The sequence below is a fragment of the Anolis carolinensis genome, chromosome 3 (assembly GCF_035594765.1).
Source record: "Anolis carolinensis isolate JA03-04 chromosome 3, rAnoCar3.1.pri, whole genome shotgun sequence".
Classification (NCBI taxonomy): Eukaryota; Metazoa; Chordata; class Lepidosauria; order Squamata; family Dactyloidae; genus Anolis; species Anolis carolinensis.
Window position 1 is genome coordinate 278,683,547 of NC_085843.1, and position 27,788 is coordinate 278,711,334.

The following is a 27,788-nucleotide window of genomic DNA, read 5'->3' on the forward strand; positions in this document are numbered from 1 at the left end:
GCCAAACACTCCCCAGGCAAAGGCAGAGGCATTCTCAAGACAGGGCCAAACATCAACAATTCTGAATTAGTCTTGATTTCCAAAATGCCACACTGGATAACACAGAAAAGTAAGCACCCCAATTTCAGATACAAAACAGCAACTCAACACATGAATAGAAAACATACCAACCAAAGAGAGGAAAAATACTCACCCCTAAGTAGAAAACCCCCCAGCCGGTGGTTTAACAAGCCATGGAGACTTTTCATCTGACAGACTTTGTCGGCAGCGGGGAGGGTCGGGCTCGCCAAACATGGGCAAGGCAGGGAACGGCCCCCCCACCCCCACAAGGCCAGGAACATGAGTGTCTTTGGGAGCTGCCGGCGTGGTGTCAGATCGCAGAGTCTGCTGCACTGCAGAGACACCGAGGCAGAGAGAGGAGAGGAGAGACGGAGGAGGCCGAGGAGGAGAACCGGGGAGCACCCAAAACCCCACCCACAGTCACAGCCATTCGACCCTAGCGCTGCCCAAAGCAGACGGAGAAAATCCCACGCCTACATGCCTGAGTCACTCCAAGCACAGCACACGCAAGAGGAGGAAGGGCTGGGGGGAGGAAGGAAAGCCGGCCAGCAGGCTCCCAACCAGGCCAGCCCTGCTGTGCCCAAGTCTTTCCTCTAGCCAGGGCCAAACAGACAGACATCCATCTGTGCTACCAGAGCCAGCACTAACTAGATGGCAGGAGGAGCCCGTATATCACGCCATGCCACAGTGCTTATGCTCACAGGATTCCTTGTTTTCATGTAGAGCACACTCTGTCCGGAGTGTGTACGTGCCTTCAGCTTGGTGGCCAACTTATGGCAACCCCATTAATTTCATGGGGTTTTTTTGCCCTGTTCCAAAAGGACAGAGGAAGCCTGGGAGTGTGGTGGAGTCTCCTTTGCCGTCAAGAGTGCTTTGTATATCCTTGCATGGCAGAAAGCGGTTGGACCAACTCTTATCGGTCTACACAAACTGAATGCCTCACATGTCCGTTTTTTAAATAAAAAAAGAGTAACTGGAGTGGGTAACAGGCAATAAAATTGGGAGAAGGGGTAAATACACTTAAGGCAACTTGGAACGTAAAAATCCAAGTTTATGGAGGAGGAGAAGTTGTAGGCAGGTAAACTGCAGGCAAAGGACACAACCACAGTGATGCCAACAGCAGACAGTGAGTCCTACTGCAATTACAAATATGCATAACAAAAGACCACAATGCCCTCAGCAAGTTACACACACAATAGAGTGGAGGTTAGAAAAGGTAATTCTCAGATTGCAATCCCCATAGCCATCACTAGCTATACTGGCTGGGAGATTCTATGAGTTATAGGCCAAAAAATATATAACTAGACTTTTAAAGACTGTGAAAAATCCACTACAGTAACATCTTCATTTGCCTCATATAGACAAGGCTCTTGACAGGCTTCACAGCCTAGGCACAAGTGAAGTGACATCATTACACACATCTTCCAAGTTTCAGAAAGAAGATTATCTCCTTGAAGGATTTACAAACAGGCAAAGTATAGAGCCAAAAAGGGGTACAATACAGACTTGAATTAACTCAGCTCTAATCAGGAACATTACAAATATAGAGGCAGATCAAATGTAAACAGTCCCCATACAAAGGGCACCCTACAAACAAGGGAGAACAACCTCTCAAAACTGCCTTGCATTTGATAGACCCTTCACATCTACCAGTCTTCCACTGAGGGAGATCTGAATCAGAAGTATGCCCGAGGCCTCCCTGTTCAGAAATCAGAAAAGGCAGTTCACAAAGGTCAAAGGAATGAGCTGCCAGACTATTGAGCAAGTAGGAGTTGGAGAAAGCAGATATGGAGATGGCAAGGTCTCTGTGTCAAGAGTAGACGTGAAATGCTGGATGAAACAGAGACGAGTAAAACAAGGACTACAATCCCCAGATAGGATTGTGTTACTATGGATAATTTTAAAATATACAACAACTGTCTTACAGAGCCTTCTTAGGATGACTTGCATTCACTAGTTAAACTTCATCCCAAGCACACGGAGACAGGGGAAAGTATGGCATTTTTTCCAGTCACAAAAGCACTAGGCTACACAGCTTCAAAAAGGTGATTTTGGGGAACTGTAACTCACCAAGTCCAATAGCTATGCTGAGAATTCTGGAAGTTGCAGTAAAGTAAGCACAGTCCCACGTCATACTGAACCTTCACTCAGAGTACAACACAAGAGCATTTGCCATGAGTCGAAGTTTATCTGAAAGGGGTTAACAAAAATTTCCCCAGTGACATGTGCAGGTTCATACTATAATTTGGAAGCTGTAGAAATGGTAGAAATGCTATTTTCCTAGTAGCTATTCAAATTGATAGGAACGTGCTTCTCTCCTTGCCCACCCAATCCCCCTTATACCAGTATTTATGAAACAGTTCAGGAGGAGAGTGGTCATAGGAAAGAATGTGATGCTTCACAGGCATGTGGACTGGAACTTGTTTTTCCAAAGTAGAAGGTGACGCCGTGTGCATGACTGAAAAAAGACAAAATGAGGCCTAACAATGAATGGCTATAAGGCATATCTAAATCTCTGTGGACCAAAACCAGGTCTATCTCCCCAAAAAGTGGTCCTCATCCTGCTTAGGGCACACAGTATTCAGTCTCGACAGCTGGCTTTCACCAAGAGCCAGCAGATATCGCAGTCAAGATTCCCATGCACTCAAGATGTCAGTCATTCAAGGTCTGCCAGAGAAACAAGCCAGCCCTACTAAGCAAACACCTCAAAGGTTAAACACTGCAAAAAAAAAAGTGTACGTGGAAATGTAAAGCTCTAGCCACAAGGATCTGATTGGGCTGCTTGTTCAAGGCCATATTCACTGTCACATTAATTTTAGATTACGAATGCTAGGGGCTAATCCATTTATGAAAACCTAACTTGTTCACTTATTTTTATCCATATTCCTCATAACTCAATGTGTGAGGAAATATTAATCACAAAAAAGAGGAATCTGATGAGGCCTTTAAGAATTCGGACTACAGAATTCAGGATAAGGGACACTCAAACTGTACCTATGAAAGCTGCTCCTGCACAGTAGTCAAGATGTCAGCCTCCAGGTTTGAAGGCCAAATCTCACCTGGCCTTTAAATCTGTTAGATGTAGGGAAGCCTCTTACTTTCACCTTCACTCCTAAACATCTAAAACAGGGATAACAATCCAGGCCTACTGTACATGTTGTTGTAAAGGATGGAGTTCATTAAAGCTCTCAGATCATCTACAGGGGCCTTTGTCTCTGTCCCATTATCTTCACAGACTCACTTGGTGGAAATCAGAACCTCCTGGGTGTCTGCTCCTAATCTTTGGAAAATTTCCCCAAAGGAAGGCCAAGATGACTTCCTCTTTGCTCTCCTCCTATCAGCAACCGAAAATATACTTTTGTGACCGCACTATTGAAAACTGAAACACATCTGCTACAGTTTCATTATTTGTATAAATATTTTAATGGATTTTTCTGTTTTTCATGTTCAATGCTTTATATCGTTTAATCGCTTGTCATTAACTTTTATACTTAAACTTCTATCAAAAATTTTGTATTATTATTAAAATGTTGTTAGCCACCTTGATTCCCATTGCTGGAAAAAAGCAGGGTACAAATTAATATAATAATAAGCACCACTCTATATACAGAAATAAAATTAAATATTCTCAATCATCGCAAAAATTGTGTCCATTATTTACATTTTAAAGACAATTACAACCAAAATTAACACACACACCCTTTCACAGGAGCCCTTTTCGGAGGGAAGGGGAGAAAGGGGGACATCAGGATTCATTTGGCACCTCCAGAAAAGGGGACAAATCAGGCAATCCCACGCCAGCAGAAACTTCCCAACCCATGCGGTATAAACCTCGGTGTCGGAGTAAAGATTTTATAACAACACAAGCTATTCTGGGCAGGGACTGCGGCTGGTTCTTCCCAAGCGCATAAAGCCAAGGGCCGCCTGAGGCTGGCCAAATGCTCCTGACCTTGCTGAATCACAGAATCACAGTCTCAAGGACTGGATTACCAGATAATAAAATTTGGTCCAGATGAAGATGCAATGAATTAATCTATCACCAAAGTATAGGAGAGGTTCCCATACATATTTGTATTATTAGTGACTTTCTCATCAGTGCATATCCAAGCTCCTTTCATAGTAAACTGCACACGACATATCTGCGGAAATTATTCCAGAACAATTATACTAAACAAGACAGTGTTCCCAACGAGAAGGAACATTTTTGGTGAGGGCAGGTGGGAATTTCCCAGTTGTATTCTTAGGAACCAAGGTCGCTGCCTCAAAAGGGGTGGATCCTGTTCTAGTCAATAGCCAGACAATTCAGGAAGAGTGAAGGAACGCCTTTTAAAATGGCCGCAATGCTCTGCTCCTTCTACATTTTTTATTCATCTTTTGCAATCTCTTCATACATTTTTTTTGGGGGGAGGGAGATATCCTTCACCACCAATCCCAAAACAGAACTATGTACATGTTGCATATTTATTCTGCAGAACATAACCCTTTGAGATGTGCACATAAAGCATTCTAAGTGGTCCCCCAGCCCACCAAGAAGAGAAGGCTGAGAAGAGACATGATAACCATGTATAAATACGTGAGGGGAAGTCATAGGGAGGAGGGAGCAAGCTTGTTTTCTGCTGCCCTGCAGACTAGGCTTCAAACTACAGGAAAGGAGATTCCACCTGAACATCAGGAAGAACTTCCTCACTGTGAGGGCTGTTCGGCAGTGGAACTCTTTGCCCCGGACTGTGGTGGAGGCTCCTTCTTTGGAGGCTTTTAAGCAGAGGCTGGATAGCCATATGTCGGGGGGGGCTTTGAATGAGATTTCCTGCTTCTTAGCGGGGGGTTGGACTAGATGGCCCATGAGGTCTCTTCCAACTCTACTATTCTATGATTCTATGATAAGTGGCTTTCAATGAAAACAGGAAGTTTTAAACCTTGTTAAAGAACAAATTATCTTGAATACTGATTATGCCAAAGGTGCCAAATTTTGCTGGACTGCAGGTCCCAGCAGCCCTAATCAGATAGCCAAAGGTCAGGAATGCTATGAGTTCCACTCTAAGCTCTTGCTTTACCCCCACCCCAATTCACTTTACACATATGTAACCCGCAGCCAATGAGCTGCATGAAATCCTTGGAGGTCTTGCAAACTCATAGGGGATCAAACCATAATTAATTGCCCCTTCACTGCTGAATTTCCTCATGAACTTTGTACACTCCAGAGGCTGAAAAATAATCGCTTGGTGAGCTGGGGGGCCATGACAAGGGGGTGATGTGTAAAGACAGTCATCCATATGAGCCATCTTTCCCCATTAATATCATTCACCCACACATCCCACTAAGCAGCTGTTTGATGGGCTGAAGGAACACAATTTAAACAGGGAATCTTTTCATTAGGCCATCCTCCCCCAATTGAATCATGTGCCCCTCTACCTATTTCAGCCACTCAAAACAGGGAGAGGTTATAGTAGAAAGGCAGGGGAGCATACAGCAGGCATGCTAAGATTTCAGCGTGCAAAATTAGGTTTAAATCTTACCCACCAAATAGTCTGATATGAGGGAAATGAGCACTTGTCTGGGTGTGTAGAGAAATGGTGGGTATGGGGAACAAGTTGTTTGGAGGTGTATGTTACACACACACACAAGTGTGAGTAATTCTTAAAAGTATAATTAAAATATTTTAAAACTTGTTTTTAAAAAGACGGTATTATTTAAGTTCAGATTAAATCATTCCTAAAGTAAACATAGTTTAAGGGCTCAGTCATGACTGTCTGCTGGAAACTGAATAAGGACCTTTCCAGCCTAACTGTGCTTGGACAGGAGTTCCCCAATTGGGTGCTGGAATTAACATGAATACAGAACAAGCACTGGCAGCAGGCCTTGTTGAAACCCGGCAATTTATACCAGAGGATGCTACACAGAAGCAATGAGCCCGATCTTGTATGAGCTCATGTGTTCCATTTCACCTGGATCATGCTATAATCAGGCAGCCACCAGATTCAACCCGATTCCACCTGCATGTACTTTATCCAGCACAATGTAGGTTAATGTGGGGATTTGTATGTCAAGAGTTCCTCCTCAATTATCCTGACTGGCAGCTCAATCAAGGGGTCATTTGAAGAAAACACTCAAAGCTAAGATGCCGTCTGAGCACATGGAATAAGTTGTGTAACTCGATACAACGGCAGGATTTTCATTTATGAATGAGCCTGCCAGTGTGCCCTCAATACTTTCAAATTCCTCATTCACAGAACAGCTAGTGGAGAATGTGAGCTGCCCAACTCCCACACACATCAGCAAACAAAGTAGGAACTGCATTTCTTTTTGGGATGTTTATGGGAGCTTCCTATTAAATGATCCACCACAGCTTCTTCTACAAAAGCTCAGGTGAATCTACCCTTCATCCTTCCATCTCCTCAGAAGCTTAAAAGGGCTTTCTGGTGAATTCTAATGCTTACCCTACAGTTCTCATTCCAGGTGAAATGACAACCACCTTTACTTGGATCTGCAACTTTCTTGTTTCTCTTCCCTTCCTTATTTCCCTTCATAATTAATACTTAGATAGTAAGCACTTCGGGCAAAAACCACTTCTGTTAATGGTTTGTTATACCATGCATACAATTGCCGTGTGAAAGCAAATAGTTATATAATTTCCTTCCCTCCCTAATCCCCAGATTATAGTAGAATCAATGCTGATCTCCAGTTTCCCCACCTTTTTAAATGGGACCCTTCTCCACCAAATGTCTCTCCACTTTAATATGGGAAACTGTCATTATTGGATTTGTAGCTCCAGCTCCTGCAGGACAGTAAAAAGAAGGCAGCAGATAAAGAAGTTCATCTCAGACAGAAGAGGTACTTGCAAAAGGATCCTGCTTCTGAGCCTAAAGAGAGCAGACGCTAAAGGTGCCTCAATCACTTTTCCTAACCATGGTTAGAATACAGATGTACAACTTCACAGTGAAACATAACTAAAAATGACTTCCCTCTCATTTCCATTTACATAACTTTAATCTTCACTCCCTTTCTGGCAATTCCAACACTTGCTGCTATTTCTGATTAAGCATCTACAATACATAACTCCAATTACATTGGATTGAGACCTCAATGCTTATGAAGGAATCACAAAGTCTTTTTATGCCTTCTCTGCCCCTGCCTTTTCCTGCTTGTCTTCTGTCTAGCTCAATGTTTTCTTAGCCACCTCAATACTGTGATGATGGTGAAAGCGAGACATTTAGTATCATGTTGCAATAGCAGGTCTGCAAAAAAAAAAACAATGTAAAGAAACCTAAACTAGGAAAGAATGAAAAAATTCTAGGTGACGATGCAGTAGCTGTATGTACCCACAATAGGCAAGCTAAATAGCAGCTGCCTCCAAAATCCCTTGAGTATGTGTGAACAATAAGAAAAGAGGAAAGCAAATAAAACTGCTTTCCTGGCATATTAAAAAACATAGATCTGTAAGTATGGTCACCAAAAGGGAAATCTTAAAGGGAACTTGATGAAAGAAAAAAAATAACCCCAAATGCATTTTGAAAAAAGAAATGTTTTTGCTTATTTATGCTGATCTACGTGTATAATTTTCCATGTGCATGGTAAGTTTTGGAAAAAAGACTGCTAAAATATGTTGAGTTGCACTTCAGTTTTATGCTACAGGAACTTATCCCTATTCTTTCTGTGCTATTTGTATCTCTGGTACCAAATGTTCTATTACAGTAGTAATGCTCAAGAGCACATCTCCTTTCTTAACAAGTGTATCAGTACGCGGCTGCTGAAGGACTAAGGTTTGCTAGAAGGGGCTCCCCTTTGTTTCACAAGATAGGTCAGCAGCTCAAGGAAAGGGGCCTTTTTAGTTGTGGCTCCTCACCTGTGGAAGGCTCTCCAACTGTAACCTGACTGACATTTACACTGATGCCATTTCAAGAGCCAAGTAAAACACTGTTGCTTTTAAAGGTTTTTGCATCCTGACTGACTGCGTGGATTAAATGTCAACACTCATGATGTTTGAACTGCTTAACATCTCTTAATATGTCTATAGCATTTCAATTATTTTTAACTGCTTAAATCAATTTTACTTGTATTCCACCCTGAGATTATCATCAGTTATAGTGGTGGGTGTATGTCTGTACTAAGAAATAATTAAAAATAAATGCAATTCTTGCTCTATCCAAATATGTACTGAATGAATGGGCAGCAAGGTAGGTTACTGGAGACAAGCATCCTCTTCAACACATTCCAGTCAATGCAACTTCAGGTATGAGAGAGTGGTAAAAGGTACCTAGTATTTATCAAGAAATGAAAAGTAGCTGCCCACAAAGTTGTTGGGCTTTTCAGTTTGTAATTTCTCCAGAACTTCAAAAAATGGTAGAAAAGGAGTCTACGCAAAACCGACATAAAGTTCCTGGACATCATGAAATCATGGAGATGGAGCAAGGAGGATGTTTCTCCCTTGGATAAAACTAACTTGTGCAAAAACTAAAATGAATTCAATACTTACTTTCTAACAAGCTGAAACTTGGTTTACGCCTTTACTTTAATGAAATGCATTGTTTATCATTTAAGTCTGAAGACCAGGAATCATTGGGCACTGATTTATCTACAGAAAATGAAATGTTCTATGCCAGGAGAGGGACTTCTGTACAGTGGCATCGTAGTTGGGAAATAGATTTCTCAAAAGAATGACTGGCAACAAAGTTGAGATCACTTTGGTGTCAAGTCTTTAGGGCGAATTCATTTTATGCAGCCTGTATATGTGGTATTTTAAATGATATTAACTGATTTCAAATCATCTGGTGTTTAATTGATTATTTATTTAATCTATTTTAATCTTTCAATTATTATTTTTATTGTTTTAAATTTATTTTATTGTAAGGCAATCTGACATGTTTAGCTACAGGGTGGGAGATTTAAAAAACTGACACACAACATAGACATTCTGTGACACTGTCACTTCAACATTTCAGGCCAATCCCCACAGTTTCAGCCAGTTGCCACATACATTTTTTCTTCAATGGAATGAAAAAACACATCCACAACTAATTCAATTCCAAATTTGATTTTAAAAAACATAGACTAAAGGAAGGCCATTCTTCTGTCTTCTCCGCCGATTCTACTGGGTAAGATTCTTGCAGCCTCAGCAGATGCCCGACCTGTCTTTTCTGAAGAATTACAGGGAAAAGAAATGACTCATAAGCCCTTCACATTGACCTACGTCCATTTATACATTTATATTTCCAATATACTTCCCCAAAAGTTAAGCTATGGATTCTACATATTCAGAAATAGAGCATCTCCTATTGTTTGCTTATTTGTCCATTCAAGACGCAAATTAAAATCAACTCAGAATCTGGTAGAACCTGATTTTAATCTCTGCCGCGCCTCCCACTTTCCATCTTAAGACTGTAATTGGATGCAAACTCCATGCCCAGCCACTTTCTTCCTCTCCAGCCACTAACCCAAGTATCCAGCTTTGCTTTGTTATCATCTAACCCAAGAACACTGAAACGCAGCAGTGTTCTGCGACCTTTGAATTGGCCTGTAAAACTCTGGAAAGTCAGCCCTGTATCCATGGATTCTACATCTTGACATTCTACATCTTTGCCATTTTATATAAGGGACACCATTTTACTATACCACAGTATATAATAAGACTTTCGCATCATCAGATTTTGGGGTCCATGGGAAGTATTGGTACCAAATTCCAGAAGATACCAAGGGCCCACTATATGGATTTTATCTTTTTTCCCCTGAAATTCCTCATAACACAAAGTAGTACAGTCAATGGTGAGAATGCTAAGAGCTGTTATCCAACAGCATCTAGGAGGTTGCACACTGCTAGTTCCTGCTCTAAATACTAGGTGTTGGGATCCTTGGAAGCATTCCATAGGCATCTAGTCAGTCATAAGATTCCAGCATGTGAGTATCCTGTGAGTAAACACCTAGTTTGGAACAGCTATATTCAAGACTATGCATCTTTAGTTTGATCCGTCAGTGGTGCAGGCAAATAGTTTTTTTTTTTCTAGAACCAACCTTCCCAAACCTGGCACACTTCAGTTGCACCAGACTTTTAATTCCCATCTCACCTGGCAGTGAAATTCCAGGAAGGACTGCCTGACACACCTAGAAGACACTATATTGACAAAAGCTCATATATAGTGAGCTCACAGTTATGGTAAAATCTGAATCTGGGGTTTCCTGGCGAATCCTTTTAGCCCCAAATCCCTAAACCATCTCTCAGGTAAAAGCAGTAGTGAATCCCGGGAATCACAAAGGGAGAGCTCTGATGGCAGCTGCCTGCAGCAGTATCATGATTACCTCAAATGTCATCTCCAAAAAGGCACGTGGAGAAATACAAGAAACCCTGGCCAGGCAGGATTTTCTCCAGCTAATGAAGTGAAGAAAAGAGGAAGCATTTTGCACCTCCGCCCTATTATTAGCCTCTTCCTTGCGTGGCTCCTGGAGGTAATACTTGCTCCTTTTGCTGTACGACAGGAAGTGAACAAGGAACAAAGAGCAACAGGCACCACCTCTGAGAGAAGGTGATTAGGAAAGGATATTTCTGGGTGAAATGGCAAGTCTCAAGGACACAAAGTGCTCTCTTTAACAAGCCTAAAAGCACAAAAGTACCAATCAAAGAAATTGGTTGAAAACATGGCCCATGTTTACTCTACAACTGCTCTAAACAGAACAATTCCAGGGCCATTTGGTACAAGTTTTCACAATTATTACATAGGAAACTTATATATACACTGCTGAACCTAAGAGGTACATGTTCATGTAGGCCTTCAGTTCAAGATTTCTGCACATTCAGTGAAATATAAACGAATATGATCAACACCTTATCCTGTATGCCAGGATATGGACAATTGACTATACTTGAGGGACCATCTGTGACCAATTAGTGCCTCAGGAGAAAAGATTCCACTGTGATTAGATGAACAGAGTAACAACCCTACATTTCCGAAGACCTGGGTTCAAAACCATAAAGGAAAACAGGTTGGCCAGAAACTCACCAAATATCCTTGGGAGAGAAGTCGCACTTTCACAGCTTCAGCTCCTGCACAAAGTAATAACACAGAATTAGTACACGTTGCTTTTTAACATTTTTATCTGAAAACAACATTCCAATAGCCACATCAAATATTATTACTCTTTTATTCCAGAGAAAGGCCGAGCAGGAGCTTGCCTAATGCCTCCTGGTGATTGGTTATCAATTGGTGCCCAGAGAAGAGCAACCAAAATGGTTAAAGGCCTGGAATCCATGTCTTAAGAGGAGCAGCTTAGGGAGCTGGGTATGTTTAGTTTGGAGAAGAAATTAAGAGAGGAGATGATAGCCATGTTTAAATATTTGAAATGATGTCATATTGAGAAGAGGAAGCAAGTTTGTTTTCTGCTGCTCCAGGTACTAGGACACAGGACAACAGATTCAAACAAAAGAGATTCTATCAAAACATTATTTTTTTAATTTTATTTACTTATTTATATACCGCTTTGCTCACCCCTAGAGGGACTCAAAGCAGTTTACAACATGATGGTAAAATTCAATGCCTAACATACAAGTAAAACTAAATCATAAAATCTAAACAAGAAATATCCAACTATGCATTAAAATCAGTAAGACCATTAAACTTAAGATATAAATCAAAATTTTGACATGAAAATATAGAATTAAAAACACCTAATATAAACATTAAAGTAACATGATCCAAAGTTGTAGACCAGGGCCATTCTAATAGTCAACTGAACATATTCCCTATTTATTTCTTGCACTGCATTACTTTACTAGCCAAAAGCTTAGTCCCACAACCATGTCTTTGTTTTCTTTCTGAAGGACAAGAGGGAGGGTGCTGATCTAATCTCACTGGAAAGAGTTCCAGAGCCCAGGAGCCACCACTGAGAAAACCCAGTCTCTTGTCCCCACTAACTGCACTTGTGAAGCAGGTGGGACGGAGAGCAGGGCCTTCCCAGAAAATCATAACCTCCGTGATGGTTCATAGAGGGAGATACGTTCGGACAGGTTAGCTAGGCCGGAATAGTTTAGGAAAAACCTCCTGAAAGTAAGAGGTGGCTAACAGTGGAACCTTGGAATGTGATGGAATCTCCTCCTTTGGATTATTTTTAATCCATCAGAAGTGCTTTGATTATGGCAGGATGGGGCTGGAATGGATAGCCCTTGTGGTCTCTTCCAGTTCTATGATAGCTGCCCAGTTTAGTGGAAGGCTGTATTAAGCATTGCATCTACTAAATGCAATGGCAGTGGTGTGCTCAACCATGTCAAAGGACTATTGGGAAAACATGCAATGAATGGGAAATGCATGATGCCATATAAACTATTTACACAAGAGTAATGAGAAGCCACACCAATTTACCTGGGGGGACTGTCTCTCCAGCATAAATTGAGAAGGACCGCAGAGGGATCACACAGATCTGAAATATTCCAAGTAAAATGCACCAAAACAAGTAAGGTAACACTTGTCTTACACCTCTCAGAAGCAATTTAAAGGAATTCCACTGCTGAGAAGAATAAAGTTTGTCCCTGCGCCTTTTGTTTCTATTAGCCACAGATTCCTTCCATTATATAAATTCTTATTCAGCCACGCACAATAAGCCTTAGAAGTAGAGAAGTCATATTTCATTATTTATTAAAGGTAAATAAAAAGTTTCACAATGAAGGATTGTTTAGGACAAAAAGTTACCAACTTTCCTTACAAGCTAACTTCCTCTACGGGATAAAAACAATCTAAAGAAAAGCAAGGAAAATTTGCAATCAAGACTCAAAGTGTCCACCTCCTCTAATTTTTTCAAAGCCAGTTGATATTGCTTCATACTGTACAATCCCCTTTAAGCACCTCCCAAACCCATGATGACAGGAATTGGTCATTCTAAATGGAAATCACACAGTTAACAGTTATTCTTTCACTATCTGCACAAATATATCTATTTTCAATGCCAAAAGAATAAAAGTTGAGATTGTGGATAAGCCGCTCAATATGAAACGCTACAGAAATCAAGTTACTTAAGAAATTCCTAGGTAATTTTTTTTCTGTTTTAATCTCTTCTGAGTAGCAATGGGACTAACATATGTTGAGGGTAAACCGAGCAGAAACAAATGGAAAGTCCCCCCAAAACCAAATCAAAAGCCCCAAAATAGAGATCTAGCAAGGAGCAATATATATAAGAAATAGGTAACTTGCTGAGACAGAATACAGATGTTTATTTACTGCCTACAACTTTACCAAGCACTGGAAGTTATGATGAAGACTCAGCTACTGAGAAAGGGCTGGCGGGGAGACAGACCAGGGCGCAAAGCCGAGTCATAAATAATTTTGGGCAGGAAACCTTGGCCCCTTCCCCACAGCTGAATAAAATCCTGCATTATCTGCTTTGAACTGGAATACCAGTGTGGACTCAGATAACCCAGTTTAAAGCAGATATTGTGGAATTTTCTGCCTTGAAATTCTGTGTTTTATGCCAGTGTGGAACGGCCCCTCCTCAAATGTGGAATTGCCATGATCTCCCATCCTTTTCAAAAGAGTGGAAAGAGACCCAAAGGGCCATCCAATCCAACCCCAGTCCACTATGCAGAAAAAAACTATCAAAGCAACCCTGACAAATGGCTATCCAGCCTCTGCTTGAAAACTTCCAAAGAAGGAGACTGCACCGGACTTGCAGGCAGCAGCATATTCCATGGCTGAACATCCCTGACCATCAGAAAGTTCTTCCTATTGTTGAGGTGCTACTTGATTCATTGTGTCTTTACTCTGTGGAGCACCACCCCTCAACAGCGACATCCTTCCAAATGTTTGATTATGGCTATCATCCTCTCACCTCTGCAGGAGTCTACCGTATACCATGTCACTGTGGACAAGTCTACATAGGGACCACCAAACACAGCAATGTCCAAACATGAATCAAGAAACATGAAAGGCACTGCAGGCTAACTCAACCAGAAAAGTCAGCCATAACAGAGCACTTGGTGAACTAACCTGGTCACAGCATATTATTTGACATCACAGACATGCTGGAACACTATAACCATCATGTCACATTACATAGAGAACCCACTGAAATCTACAAGCAGGTGGACAATTTCAACAAAAGGAGGAAACCATGAAAATGAACAAAATCTGGCTACCGGTATTAAAAAAACCTCTGCAATGAGAACAGTAAATAAAGAACACCCCTTTGTATGTATTGGCCCATTTGTTTTGTCACCTTTGATTTAATAAAATAAAGTTTAAAAAAGAAAAAAGAACACTCTGAAAACATGGGAATTCCAGACAGGAAACCACCAGGGCCAGCTAACACCTTCCAACAAAGGATTCTCTCCCCACAAGCAGTAAAGAGCCAGTCTTTGAAGCTGCAGGGCTTTTCAAGGCTAATCAAGGTGATTAATAGCATCAACCACACTAGCTTCCAACAGATAGTTATTTCTCCCACCCTGGGAGTTCCAAAGATATATAAACCCCACTTGCCTAGTTTCCAATATACTTCACAACCTCTGAGGATGCTTGCCATAAATGTGGGCAAAACATCAGGAGAGAATGCCTCTGGGACATGGCCATACAGCCCGGAAAACTCACACGAACACACGGCTATCATTATCCCCTCTAAACCTTTTTTTTTCTCTCCAAGCTGAACAGACCCAGTTCCTCCTAGGACTTCCAGACCTTTGGTTGCCCTTCCCTGGCCCCTTTATCCCATTTTTTTTATTTATACCAGATTATCTGGCAGTGCAGACTCATATAAACCAGTTTCAAGCAGAAAATCTGGAATCGGATCCTAGGATATCCGGCCTATTGGATTGTGCTGCCCTGAACTAGATACAGCAGGCATGGGCAAACTTGGGCCCTCCAGGTGTTTTGGACTTCAGCTCCCACAATTCCTAACAGCCTACCGGCTGTTAGGAATTGTGGGAGCTGAAGTCCAAAACACCTGAAGGGCCCAGGTTTGCCCATGCCCGAGATACAGGGTTATTCCAGGTGAAAGGGAGGGGGGGGTCCTTCTTTGAATCCAGACACTATGGATGCAGCTCTACCGGGAGAGGGTTGAAAGGGAAGAGAAGGGAAAAGAAGGGAGGGGGGTTGGAGGCAGCCAAGGACACTGAGTAGGAAAGAGCCACCAACCTCTCCTTCCCGGCCTCTCTTGGGTCATTTCCCCGCACTCGGCCGGAAATTAGCTAGGCCCCGGTCCGCCTGTTCCAAGGACACGTGTCCCAGCCCCAGAAGGAAAGGGAGGACGGAAGGAAGGGAGGAAAGGAAGCCAGGCTGAAGGCCCATGCGGCGAGGAGGCGCCTCGCCGCCCAGATCCGCCCCGAACAGAGACCCCACAGGCGTAGCAAACCCGCCCGCCCGTCCCGCCGCGGAATCGCACCCGGTTTCCGCCCGGAGCACGTGGCGGGCCCGGCTCGGAAGATCGCAGGCGCCGAGCCCCAGACCGGCGGCGCGGTGAGAGGCAGGAGCAGCAGCAGCGGAGGGAGGGGGAAGCAGGAGGAGAAGGAGGAGGAGCCGAGCCAAGGCCGGCCCAGCCGAGGCCTAGGGCGAGGCGGAGAGCCAAGGCAGGAAGGAAGGAAGGAAGGAGAGAACACGTGGGGATGGAATGAGAGGGAGGGAGGCAGGCAGGCCGGCAGGCTTGGGGCCTAGTTGCCGGAGGAAAAAGCAAAAGCCGGCAGCAGGCTTGCAATCACAGAGTCGAAAAGCACTCCCTACAGATGATGGCCATCCAGCCCCCAACCATCCAAACTCAAACCATTATCCAAGTCATCACACTAGAATTTAGCTCCACATTAAATCCACTTTAGGGAAGGGCCTTTAAACAGGGTTGTTGTATGTTTTCCCAGCTGTATGGCCATGTTCCAGAAGTATACTTTTATAACACGGCCATACAGGCCTGGAAACATACAACCACCCTGTGATCCTGGCCATCCAGCCCCCAACCATCCAAATTCCAACCATTACCCAAGTCAAAAAGGGCTTCATCACACTAGTGTTTGGCTCCACTTTAAATCCACTTTAGGGAAGGGCCTTTAAACAGGGTTGTTGTATGTATTCCCAGCTGTATGGCCATGTTCCAGAAGTATACTTCTGGAACATGGCCATCCAGCCCTGGAAACATACAACAACCCTGTGATCCTGGCCATCCAGCCCCCAATCATCCAAACTCCAACCATTACCCAAGTCAAAAAGGGCTTCATCACACTAGAGTTTAGCTCCACTTTAGGGAAGGGCCTTTAAACAGGCTTGTATGTTTCCCGGGCTGTATGGCCATGTTCCAGAAGTATACTTTTGGAACATGGCCATACAGCCCTGGAAACATACAACAATCCTGTGATCCTGGCCATCCAGCCCCCAACCATCCAAACTCCAACCATTACCCAAGGCAAAAAGGGCTCCATCACACTAGAGTTTAGCTCCACTTTAGGGAAGGGCCTTTAAACAGGGTTGTTGTATGTTTTCCCAGCTGAATGGCCATGTTCCAGAAGTATACTTCTGAAACATGGCCATACAGCCCGGGAAATATACAATAACCCTGTGATCCCGGTCATGAAAGCCTTTGACAACCCTTAAACAACTCAGCCAGACACCAAACTACAAACCCCATAATTCTGCAGGATGCAGAAACTGGATTTCAAGTGGATAAATAGGAGCCCCTGGTGGAGTATTGGACTAAAGCCTCATGACTTGAAGGTTGGGTTGCTGACCTGAAGGCTGCCACGTTCGATTCCCACCCGGGGAAAGTGTGGATGAGCTCCCTGTGTCAGCTCCAGCTCCATGTGGGGACATGAGAGAAGCCTCCCACAAGGATGTTAAAAACATCAAAACATCCAGGCGTCCCCTGGGCAACGTCCTTGCAGACGGCCAATTCACTCCAGAAGCAACTCAAGTTGCTCCTGACACAAAAAAGTGGATAAATAAATGCTCAAAAATTTTTTAAAAGTGGATAAATAAATGCTCAAGTGTGATGAAGCTCAAAGAAAACAAAATTAAAACTCTGGCAGACCGTGCAAAAAGAATCTGCGAACCCCACCTCCTCCAAGGTAGACTGAACCACCTAAACTGGGCTCTACAGGCCAATTGAGACTCCACCATAGACATCAGAAGAGCTGCAAGGCCAAGAACAAGCCAGGAGAGTAAGGATAAAAATCCACCCAGAGGAAGGTACTGAACAGGCTGCGCTCTGGCACCATGAGATGCAGAGCCAAGCACAAAGTGGAGTCCACATGCGAGTGTGGAGAAAAGCAAACCACAGACCACCTATTACAATGCAGTCTGAGCCCTGCCACATGCACCATGGAGGACCTTCTTATAGCAACACCAGAGGCACTCCAAGTGGCCAGCTAATGGTCAAAGGACATTTATTATGCCAAGTTTTAACTTTGTGTTTTCAAATAAATTACAACTGTACCCTTGGTTCACTTCTAATACAATAAATCAGTGGTTCTCAAGCTGGCCTATAATTCTCAGAAATCCCAGCCAGTTTACCAGCTGTTGAAGGCCAAAACATCTGGGGACCCACAGGTTGAGAACCACTGTGATAAATAAATACCCAGAGAAAAGGTGTTCTTACCATACATCATGGGAACCACTGACCACATAGGGATGCTGATGAAGAAACACAACCTACAAACTATCTACAGATCCACTAAGAAGATCCAACAGATGCTAAGTTCAACAAAGGACAAGAGGGATCCTCTCACCTCTGCAGGAGTTTACAGTAGGCCATAAAGCTGTGGACAAGTCTACAGAGGGACCACCAAACACAGCAATGCCCAAACACAAATCAAGAAACATGAAAGGCCCTGCAGACTAACTCAACCAGAGAAGTCAGCCACAGCAGAGCACTTGATGAACCAACCTGGACACAGCATATTATTTGAGAACACAGAAATGGTGGACCACTCTTAACAACCACCATGTCAAACTACACAGAGAGGCCATTGAAATCCACAAGCATGTGGACAATTTCAACAGAAAGGAAAAAACCATGACAATGAACAAAATCTGGCTACCAGTATTTAAAAACTCTAAAACCAGGACAGTAAATAATGAGCAACACTCAGAAAACAGGTGAATTCCAGACATGAAACGATTAGGGCCAGCTAATCACCTCCCAACATAGGATTCCCTCAGACAGGAAACAGCCAGGCCTTGAAACTGAAAGGCTATTCAATGGTAATCAAGGTGGCAGACGGAAACATTCACACCTGCCTCAAACAGACAAGAGTTCTTTCTCCCATCCTGGACATCATTTCACAGATATATAAACCCCACTTGCATAGTTTCCAACATTGCTCACAACCTCTGAGGATGCCTGCCATAGATGTGAGCGAAACATCAGGAGAAAATGCTTCTGGAACATGGCCATAAAGCCCTGAAAACTCACAGAAACCCATCCAGTCTTCGTTTCTGCAGCCCCCCCCCTTCTCCAACTCCATTCTAACAGGAAGGAAGGCACAACCAAATCACTCTGAATAGATGGCCAAACACTCCATTTCTGCAAAAAAACAAAACAAAAACACCCCAGCAAATGACACACAAGGGCACGGAATTGGGGAGAAGAGGACCAGAATTAAGGACGAAATCCCCCCACCCCAGGCAATTGTGCTTTGTCCTGCTTGGGTTTTTGCACATGTGGCTCTGGCAGCCCAGGAAAAGGGACATAATGTAGGGGCATTACGGAGGCGTTTCGGCCCTGTGGCCCTGAATCCAAACAAGATGGGAAAAGGCAATGGCAGACTGGGTTAATCATTAAACATGGCTGATATGTTGGGTCAACCATTCAACGACTGAGTCAACCAATCATTCAACTACTTGAGTGCAAACTACTACAACCCAGGCCCCAAACTGGACTTTGCTTGGAATCTGGTGCAGTGGGATTGCCTTATGCTAAACTACATCACTTAGGGAGCATCTTCACTGTAGAATGAATGCAAGGAATTCTGGGGACTGCAGTCCAGATCCCTGGATGGCCACAGGTTCTGCAAGCCCGCTGCAGCAGACTGAATGCCTTAAAGGCCATGGCTCAGTGCTATGAGCCCATGGGTTTAGTAGTTTTACAAGATTTTGAGCCTGACAAGGAGCGCTGATGACTCATCAAACTTCAACTTCTGTGATTCCATAGCATTGAGCCATGGCAACATAGTGCCAAACTGCATTCATTCTCAAAGAATGCTACTTAAACTGGTAGTCCCTGCACCAGTCACTGAGCTGTTTGCTGCCAATTCATGGCAAGTTTCTAGGAAAGAAAATGTAGCTAACCGTGGTCCCTGTTGGTTCCCTATGTCTACAGAAGACATGGGCAAACTTCGGCCCTCCAGGTGATTTGTACTTCATCTCCCACAATTCCTACAAGTCGGTAGACTGTTAATCTAATGCCTGCCATAGATGTGAGTAAAACATAGGGAGAAAATGCTTCTGGAACATGGCCATACAGCCTGGAAAACTCACAGCAACCCAATTAAAGAAGCCTAAGTAAATGGACTCAGAAGTAAATTACCTAGAGACTTACTTCCAAATGCCTTTGCACAGAGCTTATTGCAACACTGGCCACAGCCAGACCTTGTGGGGCATTTTAACACAATTGATCCTCCCAGTAAAAAATCCTGTTTGGTGACATTCAATCCTATCCATACACAACAGGAGACTGGGATGCCAAATATACACTAGTTATGTGGCACCTTAAAAGACCAACACATTTTATTTGGCATTAGCTTTTTGTGGGCTCCAGCACACTACTTCAGAGCACAAAATGTAAACCTAATAAAACATGTTAATCTTGAAGGTGCCATAGAAGTCTTTGATAGGATTTTCCGCAACAGCCTATCACAACCCCCTCCACCTTCCAAAAATCTTAACAAAGCAATGGTGTTCCACATATACATACAAGAAACACTGAAAGGTACCTATGGATACACCCCCAATTTACAATTAATTATCATCGATATTTCACCTATTTGAATTCAGTTATGAAAAGGGTAGAGATTTTAATCCACATATTTATAGACCTCAGAAACAAAGCTAAATTCTGAACTGAACCACCTAAACATAGGGAATCCAAGGACACACCCTCACTTGTAACTGCCAGAGAAAAGTTGTTTGTGAGAAGGTAGTGCCGTAACTCATTGTTGAAGATGCTTGTGCCATTTGTGTGTGTCAGGGCTTGTTTTCAGACTTATGCTCCCTAAATAGGAAAGGTAAAGAGAGAAATTATATTTGGGAAGCTGAAGAGCCAGCTTTGCAGAGAATGTGCATAGTTTATGCCTTTGGGGATAAATAGGATCAGATTCTACAAACAGTTTGGGGAAAAAACGAGGGAAGGTTCACAAAGAATACAGTATTCTCTGTGGATGGAATCCAAGATCTGTAAATAGTGTTAAGAAATAATGTATAGAAATCTGAAGTTATAATAGTATGAGTCAAGAGGAGGAGGAAGCTTACTTTAAGTGCTGGTGTTTTTACTTGGCTGTGACCACTAGTTGAGACATGAATCTGGTTACAGAATGTTTGTCTTCAAATTGTTTCCGACTTATGGAGACTAAAGCGAACTTATCACAGGGTTGTCTTGGCAAAATGTGTTCAGAGGTTGAAAAAGTGTCTTTCTCAAGGTCACCCCATGGACTGAGTGGGGATTCAAACCTTGGTCTCCATAATCTAACATTCAAACCATTACACCATATTAAGTCTGTATAGAATAGTCATTTGCTTAAAACCTAGTTCCCATGCTCACATGTGTGTGCCTTCAAGTCCTTTACACTTGTAAGCCTTGATTTGATGCATGAACTTCATAAGGTTTTCTCAAACAAGAAATATCCCAATGTGGTTTTCTAGTCCCTTTGAAATGTCCCCTACAGTACTAGGTATTTGTTAGACGTCTCCCATCCAAGTACTTACCCTGGGCTGTCCCTGCTTAGCTTTAAAGATCAGATGTACTCCAACATCTTTTGAGTATTTAGGCCCACTATACTTGTTACACTGTATCCTACAAATATTAGGACTAATGTCACCAAATACTGTTATGGCTGATATGATTAGCTTCGTGTTGTATGAGAATGTAGCAATGGCACCCTAGATAATGCTTGTCTTATATTCTGGACCTTATAGATAAGCAAGGAGGTGACTTGAATGAGGTCTAAGGAAATAATGAATTGAAGAATAGTGAAACCTTCTAAGAATATAATTTGGGGTGGCCACTATTATGACCAAAGCACTTTTAAATATAATAGAAGCCTGATATCATTTCACAGATGTTTGCTGCTACTGTTATCAGAGGGGATCAAACTCTCAAAACATGATTGGCTCCACAGAGAAGCCTGCAGACACACAATTCCATGCATTTGAGGCATGAAGAGGGAACTGTCTGCACAAAATGGCAGTCATGCCACATCAAAGGGAACTGAGGTTAAGATTCAAGTTCTAAATTATGAAAGGACGTTGAGTTTCAGAAGTAAGGTCCTGTGGTTTCAGCACACAAGATTTCATGGATTGTGAAGCCACAATTCTAAGGAAGAAGAGACTTCAACTCTCATGGATTCCTGCAGGAGAAACATCATTTTTGAGTTCCTATGTGTGGATTTGTTCATCATTTTTGTAGGACTTGCAAGGTGCAAAACCTTGCTTCATTTTTAACAAGAGACCTAGTTGTAGAAGAGAAAGTTGCATAGAAGAACCTTTGATCACTTTAGGTATTGTACTGTGACCATTGCTCCACGGGAAGCAGTGAGGGGAGAAGGTTGTTCACAGGACTTGTCTGCTAAAAATGTGTACTTGGAATTTTGGCCCTATTGATACTATTGAAAGAGGGATTAAGTTTACATGGTCAGGCCTCTTCAACAGTTAAACACTTAAGGGATTCAGTAACTGGACTCTTATAAATTGGTGACTCATTAAAGAGCAGACAGTACAGAAAACAGAAGGAACAAATGTTCAGTTCTCAAAGTGAAAGGGTGAAAACAGTGATCTCTTTAAAAGACTTGTATTAGACCAGTCCTTGCTAACTTGTTCACAAGTGATCTGGTGTTACTAAAGGCAATCAATGTGGTGGCTAACTTTGCTGACAACAACAAACTAGTTAAAGTGGCTAGAAGAAGAATGGATTGCAGGAGTCTCAAGGAATCTTCCAGACTGAGGAATGGATTGTGAAAAATGAATTGAAGAAGGTTGCCAAAGAATACTCCAGACTGGAAAATAACCTTATTTGGACCCATATAAACAAGTATGCATTTATGTATATTGGGAGGGGGGCCCACAGCAACAAATTGGGGATTGCTTTAAAAAGTACTGTATGAAAGAAAACTCTATGTTTGCCACATTTCAAAATTAACCATCAGTGTATTGCTCTTATACAAATAGATGGTGTGGCAACACAGTTCTAGTCACTGCGCCTTAAAAGAATACTGGAAAAAAATGCAACCCAAATTATCAAGGAGCAGAACAGTCAGCTTAGAAGAGGAAAGTTAAGAGGAAACATATGTATGTAAAAGTGTGCACGTTGTGGAAAAAGTGGATACATTTTAAGGTTAATGATCTTTCCTACATAAGCCAAAAAAGGTTTCCATAATCTTCCTGATATTTTCCAGAAGAAAACAATACATAAGAGTAAGACTTGACTCAGAAGCAACCCCATGATAAGGGCATATTCGCTTGCAAAGCTCAGTCCTAAGATAAGATAAACAAGATAAGGAAAAACAGAAAACAAGCTTGTTGTGTATTGGAGAGATATATCTTCATAAACACAATTACTCCAATTAGGCTTGTATATGAGCCTCAGCTCTTATGAATATAGTATGTCCTTGGTATGCAATTCATTTCGGTTCTAGGACCCCCACCCCTCATGGATACCAAAATCTATGAGTGATCAAGTCCTATTATGTACAATGGCCTAGTGAAATAGTGTGCCTCATGTAAAATAGCAAATCAATGTTTGCATTTTGGATCTTTGTATAATACTTTCAAGCTCTGGATGGCTGACTCCATGGATTCTGAGGACTGACTATACTAGTTAATTGGAGGTGGATTTTGTTCCACCGAGGCTCAAATACTAATGTGTCGTGAACTGGATAAAGAAACCCAAGTTCTTTCTGCATTAGCTCAGAAAACAGTGGGGAGCTGTGCTGATGATAATAATAATAATAATTTTATTTATATTCTGCCCTCTCTCCCCAAGGGGTCTCAGGGTGGATTAATAGGTGACTATGAATTCAAATGCTATAACCATATACTCAGAAACCAATGGAATGCTGGCCATGACCCCAAATGCCTTCTGTATATGCTCAGAAACTAGTGGGGCCCTGGATGGATAATTAACTGTGATTCCAAATACCTTCTGTGTATGGTCAGAAACTACTGGGGCTATGAATCAAAGTGCCCAGTAGATCACCAGACTGATAGGTGACTATGAACCCCAGTTTTGTTCTGTGGTTCTATAATCTACAATAAAATGTACAGGAGAATAAACAACAGAATTATTTCTATGAAAAAAAAGTATTGGGAAGGGACTATAAAATTTGCTTTTTATGGAATTTACTTATCTATTTAAAAGTTATCTGATGGGCAGTGGACTGATAGATGACTTATGAACCCAAATGACTTCTGCATATATGGAGAAACTAGTGGGAAGCTGTACTGATAGGCAAGTATGAATTCATATGCTATAACCATACACTCAGAAACGAATGGAGTGCTGGATTAACTGGTGGCCATGAACCCAAAAGCCTTCTGCATATGCTCAGAGACTAGCGGGGAGATGTACTGATATGTAACTATAACCTCATATGCCCTCTGCATAAACTCAGAAACTAGTGAGGCCCTGGAGGGATGGGTGACTGTGATCTCAAATGCCTTCTGTGTATGCTTAGAAACTACAATGGCGCTGGATGGATGGCTACGACTTGAAGTACCATTTTAATGCCTAGAAGCTGGTACCTTCTACATATGCTTAGAAACTACCAGGGCTATGAAACGAAGTGCTTTCTGCCTACCTTCAGAAAGGAGTAGGTTAGCGCACTGATACGCGACTATAAATCCCAATGCTATTTGCATATGCTCGGAAATTAATGGGACATTGGATTGATTATTATGAACAAAAACCTTCTGCATATGCTCAGGAACTAGTGAGGCCCTGGGTGGATAATTAACTGTGATCCCAAATTCCTTCTGTATGTTCAGAAACTACTGGGGCTATGACCACACCTGAAATACTATGTACAGTTCTGGCACTGCAATTTAAGGCAGATGTTGACAAGGTGGAATGTGTCCAGAGGAGGGCGACTAAAATGATCAAGGGTCTGGAGAACAAGCCCTATGAAGAGAGGCTTAAAAAGCTGGGCATGTTTTGCCTGCAAAAGAGAAGGCTGAGAGGAGACATGATGAGGGCCATGTATCAAGGTATGAGAGAAAGACATAGGGAGGAGGGAAGAAGCTTGCTTTCTGCTGCCCTGGAGACTAGGATGCAAAACAATGGCTTCAACAATGGCTACAGGAAAGGAGATTCAACCTGAACATTAGGAAGAACTTCCTCACTGTGAATGAGAGCTGTTCAGCAATGGAACTCTCTGTCACGGAGTGTGGTGGAGGCTCCTTCTTGGAAGCTTTTCAGCAGAGGCTGGATGGCCATCTGTTGGGGGTGCTTTGAATGCGATTTTCTGCTTCTTGGCTGAATGGGGTTGGATTGGATGGCCGATGAGATCTCTTCCAACTCTATGATTCTATGATTGGAAGTTTTGTTTTTCGTGTCAGGAGAGACTTGAGAAACTGCAAGTCGCTTCTGGTGTGAGAGAATTGGCCGTCTGCGAGGACGTTGCCCAGGGGACGCCCGGATGTTTTGATATTATTACCATCCTTATGAGAGGCTTCTCTCATGTCCCCGCATGGAGCTGGAGCTAATAGACGGAGCTCATCCACGCTCTCCCCGGGTGGGGTTCGAACCTGGTAGCCTTCAGGTCAGCAACCCAATCATCAAGTTACAAGGCTTTAATCCACTATTCCACTGGGGGCTCTGGACGTCCCCTGGGCAACGTCCTTGCAGACGGCCAATGATTGGAAATGCCTTTTACCTAACTTCAGAAACTAATAAGTCAGAAGACTGATGGGTGAATCCCAATACAATTTGCACATGCTCAGTAATTAATGGGAATGTCGGATTGAGAGAGGATTATGAACAAAAGCCTTCTGCATATGATCAGGAACTATTGGGGCGAGGTGAACCCCAAGGCATTCCTTAGAGGCTCTGATAATAATGTGGCATGAACTCGATAAGGGACGAGAAACCCAAGTGGCTTTTTTAAATGCTCAGAAACCAGTGAGGGCCTGGACTGATTGATGAAGACGGAGCCCAGTGCCGTCTGCATATGCTCAGGAACTAGTGGAGGATGCGTGGGTGTCCGGCCATGAAGAGGAGAGGAAGGCCTCGCCGCAGAAGGTTTCGAGGAGGGCGCGAGGCCTAGTCGGGCCTGGCCTTCTGCCTGCCTCCCGCACGTGGCGGTGCTGAGGCGAGGCCTGGCCTAGCCTTTCCTGGCCGCCATCCTGCTCCTCGTCCGTCGTGGCGAGGAGGAGGCCTTGCTTACCTTGAGTCTCCTTCAGCCCGACGGAGCGGGGCCCGACGCAGCAGCGCAGCCCAGCACCACCATTTCCGGAGCCGCTCCGAAAGGGAGGGGCGGGGCCACAGTGGGAGGGAAGGGGAAAAGGAAGGGGCGGGGCCTGGCTGTGAAGCCGGTCTGGAGGAAGAGGAAGCCGGATTCAAGGATTGGGAGGAAGAAGAAAAAAGGAGCCGCCCTTCGTCACGTGACCCTCGCCATGCTTTGGCCTCGGAGGAAGGAAAGGGAGGAGAGGGCCCGTCACGTGACCCGCCCAAGCCCCGGATGTCTGTAAAAGTCTATGAGGCGTCTATGAGGCGGAGGATGGATTCCTTCCCTGACTGATGTCTCCTTTCCCCACAAGCCCCGCCTCCGCCTCCTGTCACGTGACCCTGGAGGAACTTCCGGTTCCTGTTATATTTTTTTTTCTTTTTTCCCTTCTTCCTTCCATCATGGCCGGAGTGACACGTGTTTGAAGAAGAAGAAGAAAGGCTGAATGACCTGACTATATGTCTTTGTAAATGGTATTACAGTAACTAGAATTACAAAGATTTAGGCAAGGGAAAGCACATTGCAAGAAAATAAAATTTTACACATTTTAAGAATTTCAGAGATTTGGTCAAAAAGTGCATTGTAAGAATATTTATTTATTTATTTATTTATTTCAATTATTTATACCCCGCCCTTCTCACCCAAGGGGACTCAGGGCGGCTTACAAGTGGCAATTGATGCCGTTACATCGTTATACAATGAACTAAAACGTTAAAACAGTCATAAAATACAATATACAAAGTTTAAAATAATGCAAAGTGCTTATGCCATTATATACACACACACATACATATATAGGAATTTCAGAGATCAGATAAAAAAAGTAAATTGCAGGAAATAAAAATTATATACATTAAGAATTTTAAAGATTAGATAAAATGACACTGCAAGGATATATATATATATATACATATATACACATACATACACACACATATATACATATACAGTATATATATAAAAAGTATATACGGTAGAGTCTCACTTATCCAAGCTAAACGGGCCGGCAGAATGTTGGATAAGCGAATATGTTGGATAATAAGGAGACATTAAGGAAAAGCCTATTAAACATCAAATTAGGTTATGATTTTACAAATTAAGCACCAAAACATCATGTTAGACAACAAATTTGACAGAAAAAGTAGTTCAATATGCAGTAATGCTATGGAGTAATTACTGTATTTACGAATTTAGCACCAAAATATCACGATGTATTGAAAACATTGACTACAAAAATGCGTTGGATAATCCAGAATGTTGGATAAGCGAGTGCTGGATAAGTGAGACTCTACTGTATAAGGCCTCCCCCGAAAGTAAGACCTAGCAAAGTTATTGTTTGGAAGTGTGCCCGCCGAACAGAACACCAGAGCATGCAGGATCGGTAAATGTACCTACCATAGAGTATTATACATAGAAATAATGGTAGTAACAAGGAATTCTTGATAGGATTCACAGTTTGTCTGGTTATGCTGGTTTGTGATGACAACTACTGAACAGTATATAATAAATGTTCATTTTTTTGTTCAACAATAAATGTGAATTCTTCCTCATTGAAAAATAAGACATCCCCTGAAAATAAGACCTAGAGCATCTTTGGGATCAAACATTAATATAAGACACTGTCTTATTTTCGGGGAAACATGGTATATATATATACCAAAGGTCCCCAAACTAAGGCCCGGGGGCCGGATGCGGCCCTCCAAGGTCATTTACCTGCCCCCCACCCTCATTTATAATATAATATTTTAATATCAGTTTTAATAATATAATATATTGTATATACATATAATATTGATAATAATATTATCATTTTATACAATACAAAACTAACAATATCATAGAATAATATTAATTATATGTTATATATTACATATAATATTACAGTATAGTGGTATAGTTCAATATAGTATAATGCTAATATTGTGCTATGCTAATAATATAATATATTGTATGTACATACAGCTGCTCTGAGTTCCCTTTGGGGTGAGAAGGGTGGGATATAAATGTAGTAAATAAATGTAGTAAATGAATAAATAAATAATTTTGGACTTAGGCTCGCCCAAAGTCTGAAATGACATGAAGACACACAACAGCAACAACAATCCTAATTAACCTGACTATCTCATTGGCCAGA

At 42.4% G+C, this 27,788-nt stretch overlaps 1 protein-coding gene across 12 annotated transcripts in view; it reads right to left on the bottom strand.

The window, feature by feature from the left end:
• Window positions 1-25,738, bottom strand: part of eif4g1 (eukaryotic translation initiation factor 4 gamma 1) — an 89,175-nt gene extending 63,437 nt beyond the window's left edge. For 3 of the 12 annotated variants that reach the window (XM_008116226.3, XM_008116228.3, XM_016995679.2), the window contains exons 1-2: window positions 25,595-25,738; window positions 11,049-11,092 (exon numbers count right to left, since the gene is read on the bottom strand). The gene's annotated coding sequence lies outside the window, so the exon portion shown is untranslated. Of the gene's footprint in view, window positions 1-193; window positions 445-6,751; window positions 6,775-11,048; window positions 11,093-12,404; window positions 12,427-15,161; window positions 15,184-15,408; window positions 15,503-25,594 lie in introns of those variants that run through there. The other 9 variants (XM_008116230.3, XM_008116231.3, XM_008116229.3 and 6 more) reach the window with 7 other exon arrangements.
• Between the last annotated feature and the right edge of the window lie 2,050 nt (window positions 25,739-27,788).